Genomic DNA, 15,583 nt, shown 5'->3' with positions numbered 1-15,583 from the left:
GCTACTCGGGAGGCCGGGACAGGAGAATGGCATGAACCCGGGAGGCGGAGCTTGCTGTGAGCTGAGATCGCGCCACTGCACTCCAGCCTGGGCGACAGAGCGAGACTCAGCCTCAAAAAAGAAAAAAGAAGAAGAAGAAGAAGAATCGCAACCTAATTTAGTATAGAAACAAACTGAAAATCTGACTTGGGAATGTATCATGGTAACAAACAGCGGCGGTTCAGCCAATCACATCAGCCGAGTGTCAGTCAATGGCCGGCAGCCAGCTGTTCAAAACAAGATCCAAGAAGGCAAATCCGGGCTGTAACCAGGTCTGTAACCAATCCAGCCACCTCTATACCTCACTTCTGTTTTCTGTATGTCACTTTTTTTCTCTGGCTATAAATATAACCCGCACATGTTGTGTGGCAGATCATTCTGAACCATTTTTGGTCTGGACTGCTGCCTGATTCTAGAACCACAAAAAAAAAGCCAGTTAAGATCTGCAAACCCACATTTGTTGTAATTTTGTATTTTAACAGTTGTGCCCTACAAAAGACATTAAGCTGAAATTAATTAAAAATCATTTACAGTCATGATTAGGTCATAAAAAATTGTCAAACATAACAATTCTTCAAAAAAAGCTAAAAAGTATATTTTAAAAATACTGTTGATGGAAAAAAGAGTGCAAAGTAGATAGGAAAATTATGTACAAAACTAAAAACAGAGGAGAAATTAAAAGTCAAATAATTGCATCAAACTGGAAACCTAGAAAAAATGGGTGATTTCCTAGTAAAAATACACATTAACAAAATGGGCACTGAAATAAGGCAACTATGAATATACCAATTAGCATAGAAAAGCTAAGAAAGGTCCTTAAAGATCTCCCAGTGGAAAAAGGCCCCAGGACCATCTGGGTCCATAGCTTAGTGTAAGCTGACTTAACTAAATGTGATTTTACACTCGTGCATTGCATACATATGATGGTGGTCCCATGAGATAAAAATGGAGCTGAAAAATTCCTTCCTAGCCATCTTGTCATAAGCTCATGGCTCAACAAATTACTTTTTCTCTCTTCTGATACCATGAAAGGAAAATAAATCTCAGGACCTCCAAATCACTAAGCCAAGGGAAAAGTCAAGCTGGGAGCTATGTCAGGCAAACCTGCCCTCATTCTATTCCTAACTAAGATAGCTACAAAGATAAAAAGCTACATACCTCACTCACAATTTGCCCACAAAGAATTTCCTTTTGGACAAAGGACAGACAGCACTCAAAGTCATCCCTCACCTGAGACAGATGCATATCTGATTGCTTCCTCTGCCCTATTATTTATGTAAAAATGCAGATTCATTGAGCCAGACTAAATTGTGTATTCAGTGGAAGGCTGATGAAGGATTCAAAAGAACGCAACCTTTTGTCTCTAACCTACTTCTGACCTGGAAGCACCCCCACTTCCTGCTTCCAGTTGTCCCGCCTTACTGGGCCAAATGACTGTACATCTTACACGTCTCATGTATCCCTAAAATGTACAAAAGCAAGCTCTACCCTGGCCACCTTGGACACACATCGTCAGGACCTCCTGAGGCTGTGTCACGGGCGTGTCCTTAATCTTGGCAAAATAAGCTTTCTAAATTGACTGAGACCTGTCCCAGATATTCTGGGATCACAATCTACAATCACCATGGTGTTATGGTTGACTACAGCATTCAGTACAGAGACATGCTGTACAGGTTCGTAGCCTGGGAGCAATAGGCTATACTATGTAACTTAGGTGTGGAGTGGGCTACACCATCTAAGTTTTATAAGGACACTCTGCAGTGTTCACACAAAGATGAAATCACCTAAGGACACATTTCTCAGAAAGTATAACATCGTTACGAGATGCCTGAGTGTATTTTAAATGGTCAAAGCCTAGGAGAAAAAAAGAAACTTAACTCTTGTTATGGGTTAATAACAAAGCTTAAGAGAGTTAACATATTTCATCTAATCTAAGATGCCAATGATTAAAAGACATTATTTTATGCACCATCACAAATAGGTTGCCAATTAAACTGACTTTCTGAATAACGCACAAATGTGAATTTACTTCTATTAATGCCAGGAAAGTAAAATGAAAAATAAATTATGGTTTTGACATGTTAAAGCAAATACGGCGGGGGTTAGCCTGAGGCCTTCCCTAAGCAAACAGAAACCGAACTTGGAGGCATGTGAACTGACTTAAAAAAATTCACAAACCAACCACAGTCAATGCCAAAAAGCCCAGCAGCCAGTTGGCTGTATGACTAGGGACGCTGAGGGAAGCATCCCCACCACAGGCGGTCGCCTAGCTGGAGCCACTGAGGAGCCTCACTTACGGGCCACCCTAAGAGCTCGAAGCCCCAAGCCGACTTCCGTTCTGGTGCTTCCTGCGTGATTCATGAACCATTCCTTTGCCGAAATAAACTCCGCTTAAATTTATTTTACCTAAAATCCTGTTAACAGACAAAGTCCAGTATTTACACTTAAAATACGGTTGTGAAAACTCACATCTACATCTGGTCTTCAATATTTTTCAAGTACTTTAACACTCTAAGAAAAACGAGCCACTGGAACGCAAATAAAAGCAAGTCGTGGGGTGCGCGTCTCCCTGGGGCTCTCCATGTTGCCCTCAGGGTTTCTCCCTTCTCTGTCCCGGATCCACCCCAAACAAACCCAAATTGGTCAAAAATTTAAAAACGAAACAACTCAGGTATGCTGTAATAATGAGTAACAAAGCCACTTAATGATGGGCCACTTTGTAAAATAAAATAAATACAACTTGAGAAAGTGGAGCGCGAGGCAGCGCGGCCTCCTCAGCACTGAGCCGGGACGGAAAGCTTTTCCTCACCTTTCCTCGGGCAGCCTCGGGGACCATGAAGCCACAGCTTCCCCAGTCGTTCCTGAGGAGCTGAGGAGAAGGAGGCTGGGTGGTCCCTGGCCACGGTCCCCAGGTGTTCCTATAGAGCCAGCGGCGTCTCCCGAGTGGGTCCTGAGGAGGAGGAGGCTGGGTCCTCTCAGGTGTCCCTGTAGGGATGACGGCGCCTCCTGCGTAGGTCCTGAGGAGGCGGCTCGGCTCCGCCCCCTGGAGCCGCCGGGCTTCTGTGCCGGAACCCGGGCGCCTCTCGAGGTTCTGTGAGGCGGCATCGCGCCCCCTGACGGCCGTCGCAGGCGGTGCAGGATGCTCAGGTGCTCGCGGTTGAGCTGTGGCCTCGCCCCTCCGGTGGATCTCCGAAGTTCACTGTTCTGACAATTACACGCCATGACTTTTGAAAAACCACCTGAGGCCGGGCGCGGTGGCTCACGCCTGTAATCCCAGCACTTTGGGAGGCCGAGGCGGGCGGATCGCGAGGTCAGGAGATCGAGACCATCCTGGCTAACACGGTGAAACCCCGTCTCTACAAAAAAAAAAAACCAAAAAAAAATTAGCCGGGAGTGGTGGAGGGCGCCTATAGTTCCAGCTACTCGGGAGGCTGAGGCAGGAGAATCGCTTGAACCCGGGAGGGGGAGGTTTCGGGGAGCCTCCTCTAAACAGAAAAGACTGACCCCCAGTCAGTGTTTTATTTTCCCTGATGACCGCAGGCCATGAACTTATGGAACAATAAGGTAATTAGGCTCTTGGACCCAGGGAAGTAGCTCCATGCCACCTGCCCTCATTCGCTGAGCATTTTGGTTTCTCGGATCTGCTACTCAGTTTCCAGTCTCTTCCTCCCTGCCAATGCTGCCAGCGTGCCTCTTCTGCAAGCAGCAACTGCCTTCCACCTTCCATTCTCTACTCTTTAGCCATCATCTGGCTGGACTTTTCAGAATGGACTGCAAAGGAGAATAAACTGGCTGAGTCTGAGGGTGCACTCACGTGCAAAGTTGCAAGCTTTAATGTACCCATCTTGGCAGATTTTGGCTCCTTAGAGTTCTTTCTCATTTGGGGATCTCATGTGCCCTCTGATGAGGTGGGCTCACTGACTGTCTGCGCTGGTGGCATCTGGCAGCACCTTGTCACGTGCACCTAGGTAAGAACCTGGCTGCACCTGATGCTTAGCCAAACGGGGAACCCACAGTTCTGTGTATCAGGTGATGTTTAATCTCTGGAGGTTAATGAACGTGAGGGAGAGATACTGTCTGGGACTCTCCACATACTGCGTCTGAGTCACTGAAGGAAAAGAATGTGGGGTCTGTTTGCTGGGACTGGACACCTCCATAATCACATGCTCCATGAAATGCAGGCAGGAGATCTCGCTTTCTACCTCTGGGATGGGAGTGTGCAGTTTCAGAATGAGACTAGCCCACACAACTGACTCTTTATTTGGGAAAGAGAAATGAAATCAGATGCAGCAATTTAATATCCACTAAGATGATATCTTAATCACAAACACTCTTCTGGTTTTTAGAAATGTGAATGTTATTTACACTAAGTTAAAAAACCTGAATATCCAACAGCATGACACCGACTAAAGAAATACTGGCGCACTCTGGAACCTTGCACACCACTTATTGGCATGGGAACAATGGGAACACGCCTATGCAAAGATGTGCATGGAAATTAGAAGAATGCAACACTGTAGAACAGATGTGACTAGGTGCATGATCAAGAGCACACAAGACCAAGCCTGCCTCTGCACACACAAGACCGCGCCTGAGTCTGCACCACGTGACGGGACCATTGTGGAGCAAGCCGGGGAGATTTTGATGTAGGCAGCAGAGGCGTCACTTAGGGACCAGACCCTAAAACAACCCTAACCCTGGACCCTGACCCTAAAACAACCCTAACCCTGGACCCTGACCCTAAAACAACCCTAAACCTGGGCCCTGGCCCTGAGCCTAAAACCATAACCCTGGGCCCTGGACCTGAGCCTAAAACCCAAATCCTGGGCCCTAAACCTAAAACAACCCTAATTTTGGGCCCTGGCCCTGACCCTAAAACCCTAACACTGTGCCCTGATGATAAAACCCTAACCCTGGGCCCTGACCCTAAATCCCTAACCCTGGGCCCTGACCCTAAAACTCTAATCCTGGGCCCTGGCGCTGACCATAACAACCTAACCCTGGGCCCTGGCCCAGAGCCTAAAACCCTAACTCTGGGCCCTGGCCCTGAGTCTAAAACCCTAACCCTGGGCCCTGGCCCTGAGCCTAAAACCCTAACCCTGGGCCCTGGCCCTGAGCCTAAAACCCTAACCCTGGGCCCTGGCCCTGACCCTAAAACCCTAACCCTGGGCCCTGGCCCTGACCCTAAAACCCTAACCCTGGGCCCTGGCCCTGATCAAAAAACCCTAACTGTGGGCCCTGACCCTAAAACAACCCTAACCCTGGGCCCTGAACCTAAAACAACCCTAACTCTGGGCCGTGACCCTAAAACAACCCTAACCCTGGGCCCTTACCCTAAAAAAACCCTAACTCTGGGCCCTGACCCTAAAACAACCCTAACTTTGGGGCCTGGCCCTGACCCTAAAACAACCCTAACCCTGGGCCCTGACCCTAAAACAACCCTAACCCTGGGCCCTGGCCCAAAAACAACCCTAACTTTGGGGCCTGGCCCTGACCCTAAAAGAACCCTAACCCTGGGCCCTGGCCCTGACCCTAAAACAACATTAACCCTGGGCCCTGACGCTGACCCTAAAACAACCCTAACCCTGGGCCCTGGCCCTGAGCCTAAAACCCTAACGCTGGGCCCTGGACCTCAGCCTAAAACCCTAACCCTGGGCCCTGACCCTAAAACAACCCTAAATTTGGGCCCTGGCCCTGACCTTAAAACAACATTAACCCTGGGCCCTGGCCCTGACCCTTAAACAACCCTAAACCTGGGCCCTGGCCCTGACCCCAAAACAACCCTAACCCTGGGCCCTGACCCTAAAACAACACTAACCCTGGACCCTGACCCTAAAACAACCCTAACCCTGGGCCCTGACCCTAAAACAACCCTAAATTTGGGCCCTGGCCCTGACCCTAAAACAACATTAACCCTGGGCCCTGGCCCTGACCCTTAAACAACCCTAAACCTGGACCCTGAACCTAAAACAACCCTAACCCTGGGCCCTGACCCTAAAACAACCCTAACCCTGTGCCCTGACACTGAGCCTAAAACCCTAACCTTGGGCTCTGGCCTTGAGCCTGAAAACCCAATCCTGGGCCCTGGCTCTGAGCCTAAAACAACGCTAACCCTGGGCCCTGGCCCTGACCCTATAACAACCCAAACCCTGGGCCATGACCCTAAAACAACCCTAACTCTGGGCCCTGTCCCTAAAACAACCCTAACCCTGGGCCCTGACCCTAAAACAACCCTAACCCTGGGCCCTGACCCTAAAACAACCCTAACCCTGGGACCTGAACCTAAAACAACCGTAACCCAGGGCCCTGACCCTAAAACAACCCTAACCCTGGGCCCTGACTTTAAAACATCCCTACCCCTGGGCCCTGACCCTAAAACAACCCTAACCCTGGGCCCTGACACTGAGCCTAAAACCCTAACCTTGGGCTCTGGCCCTGAGCCTGAAACCCCAATCCTGGGCCCTGGCACTGAGCCTAAAACCCTAACCCTGGGCCCTGGCCCTGAGCCTAAAACCCTAACCCTGGGCCCTAACCCTAAAAGAACCATAACCCTGGGCCCTGACCCTAAAACAACCCTAACCCTGGGCCCTGACCCTAAAAGAAGCCTAACCCTGGGCCCTGACCCTAAAACAAACCTAACTCTCAGCCCTGACCCTAAAACCACCATAACCCTGGGCCCTAGCCCTGACCCTAAAACAACCCTAACCCTGGGACCTGGCCATGACCCTAAAACAACCCTAACCCTGGGCCCTGGCCCTGACTCTAAAACAACCCTAAACCTGGGCCCTGGCCCTAAAACAACCCTAACCCTGGGACCTGAACCTAAAACAACCGTAACCCAGGGCCCTGACCCTAAAACAACCCTAACCCTGGGCCCTGACTTTAAAACATCCCTACCCCTGGGCCCTGACCCTAACACAACCCTAACCCTGGGCCCTGACACTGAGCCTAAAACCCTAACCTTGGGCCCTGGCCCTGAGCCTAAAACCCTAACCCTGGGCCCTAACCCTAAAAGAACCATAACCCTGGGCCCTGACCCTAAAACAACCCTAACTCTCAGCCCTGACCCTAAAACCACCATAACCCTGGGCCCTAGCCCTGACCCTAAAACAACCCTAACCCTGGGACCTGGCCATGACCCTAAAACAACCCTAACCCTGGGCCCTGGCCCTGACTCTAAAACAACCCTAAACCTGGGCCCTGGCCCTAAAACAACCCTAACCCTGGGCCCTGACCCTAAAACAACCCTAACCCTGGGCCCAGACGCTAAAACAACCCTAACCCTGGGCACTGACCCTAAAACAACCCTAACCCTGGGCCCTAACCCTAAAACAACCCTAACTCTGGGCCCTGACCCTAAAACAACCCTAACCCGGGGCCCTGACCCTAAAACAGCACTAACCCTGGGCCCTAATCCTAAAACCCTAACCCTGGGCCCTGGCCCTGAGCCTAAAACCCCAACCCTAGGCCCTGGCCCTGACCCTAAAACAACCCTAACCCTGGGCCCTGGCCCTGACCTTAAAACAACCCTAACCCTGGGCCCTGGCCCTGAGCCTAAAACCCTAACCCTGGGCCTTGGCCCTGAGCCGAAAACCCTAACCTTGGGCTCTGGCCCTGAGCCTGAAACCCCAACCCTAGGCCCTGGCCCTGAGCCTAAAACCCTAACCCTGGGCCCTGGCCCTGAGCCTGAAACCCTAACCCTGGGCCCTAACACTAAAACAACCATAACCATGGGCCCTGACCCTAAAACAACCCAAAACCTAGGCCCTGACCCTAAAACAACCCCAACCCTGGGCCCTGACCCTAAAACAAACCTAACCCTGGGCTCTGACCTTAAAACAACCATAACCCTGGGCCCTGGCCCTGACCCTAAAACAATCCTAACCCTGGGCCCTAGCCATGACCCTAAAACAATCCTAACCCTGAGCCCTGGAACTGACCCTAAAACAAGCCTAAACCTGGGCCCTGGCCCTCAGCCTAAAACCCTATCCCTAGGCCCTGGACCTGAGCCTAAAACCCTAACCCTGGGCCCTTACCCTAAAACAACCCTAAACCTGGGCCCTGGCCCTGACCCTAAAACAACCCTAACCCTGGGCCCTGACCCTAAAACAACCCTAATCCTGGACCCTGACCCTAAAACAACCCTAACCCTGGGCCCTGACCCTAAAACAACCCTAACCCTGGGCCCTGGCCCTGAGCCTAAAACCCTAACCCTGGGCCCTGGACCTGAGCCTAAAACCCTAACCCTGGGCCGTGACCCTAAAACAACCCTAACCCTGGGCCCTGGCCCTGACACTAAAACAACCCTAACCCTGGGCCCTGACCCTAAAACAACCCTAACCCTGGACCCTGACCCTAAAACAACCCTAACCCTGGGCCCTGACCCTAAAACAACCCTAACCCTGGGCCCTGACCCTAAAACAACCCTAGCCCTGGGCCCTGACCCTAAAACAACCCTAACACTGGGCCGGAACCCTAAAACAACCCTAACCCTAGGCCCTGACCCTAAAACAACCCTAACCCTGGGCCCTGTCCCTAAAACAACCCTAACCCTGGGCCCTGACCCTAAAACAACCCTAACCCTGGGCCCTGACCCTAAAACAACCCTAACCCTGGGCCCTGAACCGAAAACAACCGTAACCCAGGGCCCTGACCCTAAAACAACCCTAACCCTGGGCCCTGACTTTAAAACATCCCTACCCCTGGGCCCTGACCCTAAAACAACCCTAACCCTGGGCCCTGACACTGAGCCTAAAACCCTAACCTTGGGCTCTGGCCCTGAGCCTGAAACCCCAATCCTGGGCCCTGGCCCTGAGCCTAAAACCCTAACCCTGGGCCCTGGCCCTGAGCCTAAAACCCTAACCCTGGGCCCTAACCCTAAAAGAACCATAACCCTGGGCCCTGACCCTAAAACAACCCTAACCCTGGGCCCTGACCCTAAAAGAAGCCTAACCCTGGGCCCTGACCCTAAAACAAACCTAACTCTCAGCCCTGACCCTAAAACCACCATAACCCTGGGCCCTAGCCCTGACCCTAATACAACCCTAACCCTGGGACCTGGCCATGACCCTAAAACAACCCTAACCCTGGGCCGTGGCCCTGACTCTAAAACAACCCTAAACCTGGGCCCTGGCCCTGAGCCTAAAACCCGAACCCTGGGCCCTGGACCTGAGCCTAAAACCCTAACCCTGGGCCCTGGCCCTGAGCCTAAAACCCTAACCCTGGGCCCTGGCCCTGACCCTAAAACCCTAACCCTGGGCCCTGGCCCTGACCCTAAACCCCTAACCCTGGGCCCTGGCCCTTACCCTAAAACCCTAACCCTGGGCCCTGGCCCTGATCAAAAAACCCTAACCCTGGGCCCTGACCCTAAAACAACTCTAACCCTGGGCCCTGACCCTAAAACAACCCTAACCCTGGGCCCTGAACCTAAAACAACCCTAACCCTGGGACCTTACCCTAAAAAAACCCTAACTCTGGGCCCTGACCCTAAAACAACCCTAACCCTGGGCCCTGACCCTAAAACAACCCTAACACTGAGACCTGGCCATGACCCTAAAACAACCATAACCCTGGGGCCTGGCCCTGACCCTAAAACAACCATAAACCTGGGCCCTGCCCCTGAGCCTAAAACCATAACCCTGGGCCCTGGACCTGAGCCTAAAACCCTAACCCTGGGCCCTGAACCTAAAACAACCCTAACTTTAGGCCCTGGCCCTGACCCTAAAACCCTAACCCTGGGCCCTGACCCTAAAACCCTAACCCTGGGCCCTGACCCTAAATCCCTAACCCTGGGCCCTGACCCTAAAACTCTAACCCTGGGCCCTGGCCCTGACCCTAAAAACCTAACACTGGGCCCTGGCCCTGACCCTAAAACCCTAACCCTGGGCCCTGGCCCTGACCCTAAAACCCTAACCCAGGGCCCTGGCCCTGACCCTAAAACCCTAATCCTGAGCCTTGGCCCTTACCCTAAAACCCTAACCCTGGGCCCTGGCCCTGATCAAAAAACCCTAACTGTGGGCCCTGACCCTAAAACAACCCTAACCCTGGGCCCTGACCCTAAAACAACCCTAACCCTGGGCCCTGACCCTAAAACAACCCTAACACTGGGCCCTGGCCCTGACCCTAAAACAACCCTAACCCTGGGCCCTGGCCCTGACCCTAAAACAACCCTAACCCTGGGCTCTGGCCCTGAGCCTAAAACCCTAACCCAGGGCCCTGGACCTGAGCCTAAAACCCTAACCCTGGGCCGTGACCCTAAAACAACCCTATCTTTGGGCCCTGGCCCTGACCCTAAAACACCCCTAGCCCTGGGCGCTGGCCCTGACCCTAAAACAACCCTAACCCTGGGCCCTTACCCTAAAAAAACCCTAACTCTGGGCCCTGACCCTAAAACAACACTAACACTGGGCCCTGACCCTAAAACAACCCTAACACTGGGCCCTGGCCCTGACCCTAAAACAACCCTAACCCTGGGCCCTGGCCCTGACCCTAAAACAACCCTAACCCTGGGCTCTGGCCCTGAGCCTAAAACCCTAACCCTGGGCCCTGGACCTGAGCCTAAAACCTTAACCCTGGGCCCTGACCCTAAAACAACCCTAACTTTGGGCCCTGGCCCTGACCCTAAAACACCCCTAGCCCTGGACGCTGGCCCTGACCCTAAAACAACCCTAACCCTGGGCCCTGGCCCTGACCCTAAAACAACCCTAACCCTGGGCCCTGGCCCTGAGCTTAAAACCCTAACCCTGGACCCTGGCCCTGAGCCGAAAACCCTAACCTTGGGCTCTGGCCATAAGCCTGAAACCCCAACCCTAGGCCCTGGCCCTGAGCCTAAAACCCTAACCCTGGGCCCTGGCCCTGAGCCTAAAACCCTAACCCTGGGCCCTAACACTAAAACAAGCATACCCATGGGCCCTGACCCTAAAACAACCCTAACCCTTGGCCCTGACCCTAAAACAACCCCAACCCTGGGCCCTGACCCTAAATCAACCCTAACCCTGGGCTCTGACCCTAAAACAAACCTAACTCTCAGCCCTGACCCTAAAACCACCATAACCCTGGGCCGTAGCCCTGACCCTAAAACAACCCTAACCCTGGGACCTGGCCATGACCCTAAAACAACCCTAACCCTGGGCCCTGGCCCTGACTCTAAAACAACCCTAAACCTGGGCCCTGGCCCTGAGCCTAAAACCCGAACCCTGGGCCCTGGACCTGAGCCTAAAACCCTAACCCTGGGCCCTGGCCCTGAGCCTAAAACCCTAACCCTGGGCCCTGGCCCTGAGCCTAAAACCCTAACCCTGGGCCCTGGCCCTGACCCTAAAACCCTAATCCTGGGCCCTGGCCCTTACCCTAAAACCCTAACCCTGGGCCCTGGCCCTGATCAAAAAACCCTAACCGTGGGCCCTGACCCTAAAACAACCCTAACCCTGGGCCCTGACCCTAAAACAACCCTAACCATGGTCCCTGACCCTAAAACAACCCTAACCCTGGGCCCTTACCCTAAAAAAACCCTAACTCTGGGCCCTGACCCTAAAACAACCCTAACACTGGGCCCTGACCCTAAAACAACCCTAACCCTGGGCCCTGGCCCTGACCCTAAAACAACCCTAACCCTGGGCCCTGGCCCTGACCCTAAAACAACCCTAACCCTGGGCCCTGGCCCTGAGCCTAAAACCCTAACCCTGGGCCCTGGACCTGAGCCTAAAACCCTAACCCTGGGCCGTGACCCTAAAACAACCCTAACCCTGGGCCCTGGCCCTGACACTAAAACAACCCTAACCCTGGGCCCTGACCCTAAAACAACCCTAACCCTGGACCCTGACCCTAAAACAACCCTAACCCTGGGCCCTGACCCTAAAACAACCCTAACCCTGGGCCCTGACCCTAAAACAACCCTAGCCCTGGGCCCTGACCCTAAAACAACCCTAACACTGGGCCGGAACCCTAAAACAACCCTAACCCTAGGCCCTGACCCTAAAACAACCCTAACCCTGGGCCCTGTCCCTAAAACAACCCTAACCCTGGGCCCTGACCCTAAAACAACCCTAACCCTGGGCCCTGACCCTAAAACAACCCTAACCCTGGGCCCTGAACCGAAAACAACCGTAACCCAGGGCCCTGACCCTAAAACAACCCTAACCCTGGGCCCTGACTTTAAAACATCCCTACCCCTGGGCCCTGACCCTAAAACAACCCTAACCCTGGGCCCTGACACTGAGCCTAAAACCCTAACCTTGGGCTCTGGCCCTGAGCCTGAAACCCCAATCCTGGGCCCTGGCCCTGAGCCTAAAACCCTAACCCTGGGCCCTGGCCCTGAGCCTAAAACCCTAACCCTGGGCCCTAACCCTAAAAGAACCATAACCCTGGGCCCTGACCCTAAAACAACCCTAACCCTGGGCCCTGACCCTAAAAGAAGCCTAACCCTGGGCCCTGACCCTAAAACAAACCTAACTCTCAGCCCTGACCCTAAAACCACCATAACCCTGGGCCCTAGCCCTGACCCTAATACAACCCTAACCCTGGGACCTGGCCATGACCCTAAAACAACCCTAACCCTGGGCCGTGGCCCTGACTCTAAAACAACCCTAAACCTGGGCCCTGGCCCTGAGCCTAAAACCCGAACCCTGGGCCCTGGACCTGAGCCTAAAACCCTAACCCTGGGCCCTGGCCCTGAGCCTAAAACCCTAACCCTGGGCCCTGGCCCTGACCCTAAAACCCTAACCCTGGGCCCTGGCCCTGACCCTAAACCCCTAACCCTGGGCCCTGGCCCTTACCCTAAAACCCTAACCCTGGGCCCTGGCCCTGATCAAAAAACCCTAACCCTGGGCCCTGACCCTAAAACAACTCTAACCCTGGGCCCTGACCCTAAAACAACCCTAACCCTGGGCCCTGAACCTAAAACAACCCTAACCCTGGGACCTTACCCTAAAAAAACCCTAACTCTGGGCCCTGACCCTAAAACAACCCTAACCCTGGGCCCTGACCCTAAAACAACCCTAACACTGAGACCTGGCCATGACCCTAAAACAACCATAACCCTGGGGCCTGGCCCTGACCCTAAAACAACCATAAACCTGGGCCCTGCCCCTGAGCCTAAAACCATAACCCTGGGCCCTGGACCTGAGCCTAAAACCCTAACCCTGGGCCCTGAACCTAAAACAACCCTAACTTTAGGCCCTGGCCCTGACCCTAAAACCCTAACCCTGGGCCCTGACCCTAAAACCCTAACCCTGGGCCCTGACCCTAAATCCCTAACCCTGGGCCCTGACCCTAAAACTCTAACCCTGGGCCCTGGCCCTGACCCTAAAAACCTAACACTGGGCCCTGGCCCTGACCCTAAAACCCTAACCCTGGGCCCTGGCCCTGACCCTAAAACCCTAACCCAGGGCCCTGGCCCTGACCCTAAAACCCTAATCCTGAGCCTTGGCCCTTACCCTAAAACCCTAACCCTGGGCCCTGGCCCTGATCAAAAAACCCTAACTGTGGGCCCTGACCCTAAAACAACCCTAACCCTGGGCCCTGACCCTAAAACAACCCTAACCCTGGGCCCTGACCCTAAAACAACCCTAACACTGGGCCCTGGCCCTGACCCTAAAACAACCCTAACCCTGGGCCCTGGCCCTGACCCTAAAACAACCCTAACCCTGGGCTCTGGCCCTGAGCCTAAAACCCTAACCCAGGGCCCTGGACCTGAGCCTAAAACCCTAACCCTGGGCCGTGACCCTAAAACAACCCTATCTTTGGGCCCTGGCCCTGACCCTAAAACACCCCTAGCCCTGGGCGCTGGCCCTGACCCTAAAACAACCCTAACCCTGGGCCCTTACCCTAAAAAAACCCTAACTCTGGGCCCTGACCCTAAAACAACACTAACACTGGGCCCTGACCCTAAAACAACCCTAACACTGGGCCCTGGCCCTGACCCTAAAACAACCCTAACCCTGGGCCCTGGCCCTGACCCTAAAACAACCCTAACCCTGGGCTCTGGCCCTGAGCCTAAAACCCTAACCCTGGGCCCTGGACCTGAGCCTAAAACCTTAACCCTGGGCCCTGACCCTAAAACAACCCTAACTTTGGGCCCTGGCCCTGACCCTAAAACACCCCTAGCCCTGGGCGCTGGCCCTGACCCTAAAACAACCCTAACCCTGGGCCCTGGCCCTGACCCTAAAACAACCCTAACCCTGGGCCCTGGCCCTGAGCTTAAAACCCTAACCCTGGACCCTGGCCCTGAGCCGAAAACCCTAACCTTGGGCTCTGGCCATAAGCCTGAAACCCCAACCCTAGGCCCTGGCCCTGAGCCTAAAACCCTAACCCTGGGCCCTGGCCCTGAGCCTAAAACCCTAACCCTGGGCCCTAACACTAAAACAAGCATACCCATGGGCCCTGACCCTAAAACAACCCTAACCCTTGGCCCTGACCCTAAAACAACCCCAACCCTGGGCCCTGACCCTAAATCAACCCTAACCCTGGGCTCTGACCCTAAAACAAACCTAACTCTCAGCCCTGACCCTAAAACCACCATAACCCTGGGCCGTAGCCCTGACCCTAAAACAACCCTAACCCTGGGACCTGGCCATGACCCTAAAACAACCCTAACCCTGGGCCCTGGCCCTGACTCTAAAACAACCCTAAACCTGGGCCCTGGCCCTGAGCCTAAAACCCGAACCCTGGGCCCTGGACCTGAGCCTAAAACCCTAACCCTGGGCCCTGGCCCTGAGCCTAAAACCCTAACCCTGGGCCCTGGCCCTGAGCCTAAAACCCTAACCCTGGGCCCTGGCCCTGACCCTAAAACCCTAATCCTGGGCCCTGGCCCTTACCCTAAAACCCTAACCCTGGGCCCTGGCCCTGATCAAAAAACCCTAACCGTGGGCCCTGACCCTAAAACAACCCTAACCCTGGGCCCTGACCCTAAAACAACCCTAACCATGGTCCCTGACCCTAAAACAACCCTAACCCTGGGCCCTTACCCTAAAAAAACCCTAACTCTGGGCCCTGACCCTAAAACAACCCTAACACTGGGCCCTGACCCTAAAACAACCCTAACCCTGGGCCCTGGCCCTGACCCTAAAACAACCCTAACCCTGGGCCCTGGCCCTGACCCTAAAACAACCCTAACCCTGGGCCCTGGCCCTGAGCCTAAAACCCTAACCCTGGGCCCTGGACCTGAGCCTAAAACCCTAACCCTGGGCCGTGACCCTAAAACAACCCTAAATTTGGGCCCTGGCCCTGAACCTAAAACACCCCTAGCCCTGGGCGCTGGCCGTAAAACAACCCTAACCCTGGGCCCTGACCCTAAAACAACCCTAACCCTGGGCCCTGACCCTAAAACAACCCTAACCCTGGGCCCTAAACCTAAAACAACCGTAACCCAGGGCCCTGACCCTAAAACAACCCTAACCCTGGGCCCTGACTTTAAAACATCCCTACCCCTGGGCCCTGACCCTAAAACAACCCTAACCCTGGGCCCTGACCCTAAAACAACCCTAAACCTGGGCCCTGGCCCTGACCCTAAAACAACCCTAACCCTGGGCCGGGACCCTAAAACAACCCT

The 15,583-nt window shown here is 53.9% G+C and overlaps 1 long non-coding RNA gene across 1 annotated transcript in view; it reads right to left on the bottom strand.

The window, feature by feature from the left end:
* Positions 1 to 3,282: 3,282 nt before the first annotated feature.
* The window catches only part of LOC134756489 (uncharacterized), an 87,443-nt gene continuing 75,142 nt past the window's right edge, over positions 3,283 to 15,583 (bottom strand). The window contains exon 3 of the long non-coding RNA XR_010129228.1: positions 3,283 to 3,395. This is a non-coding gene — a long non-coding RNA (uncharacterized lncRNA). The remainder of the gene's footprint in view (positions 3,396 to 15,583) is intronic.

This window comes from Gorilla gorilla, chromosome 9 (assembly GCF_029281585.2).
Source record: "Gorilla gorilla gorilla isolate KB3781 chromosome 9, NHGRI_mGorGor1-v2.1_pri, whole genome shotgun sequence".
Taxonomy (NCBI): domain Eukaryota; kingdom Metazoa; phylum Chordata; class Mammalia; order Primates; family Hominidae; genus Gorilla; species Gorilla gorilla.
The sequence above is the reverse complement of the archived record's forward strand: the minus strand, read 5'-3'. Positions and strand labels throughout refer to the sequence as shown.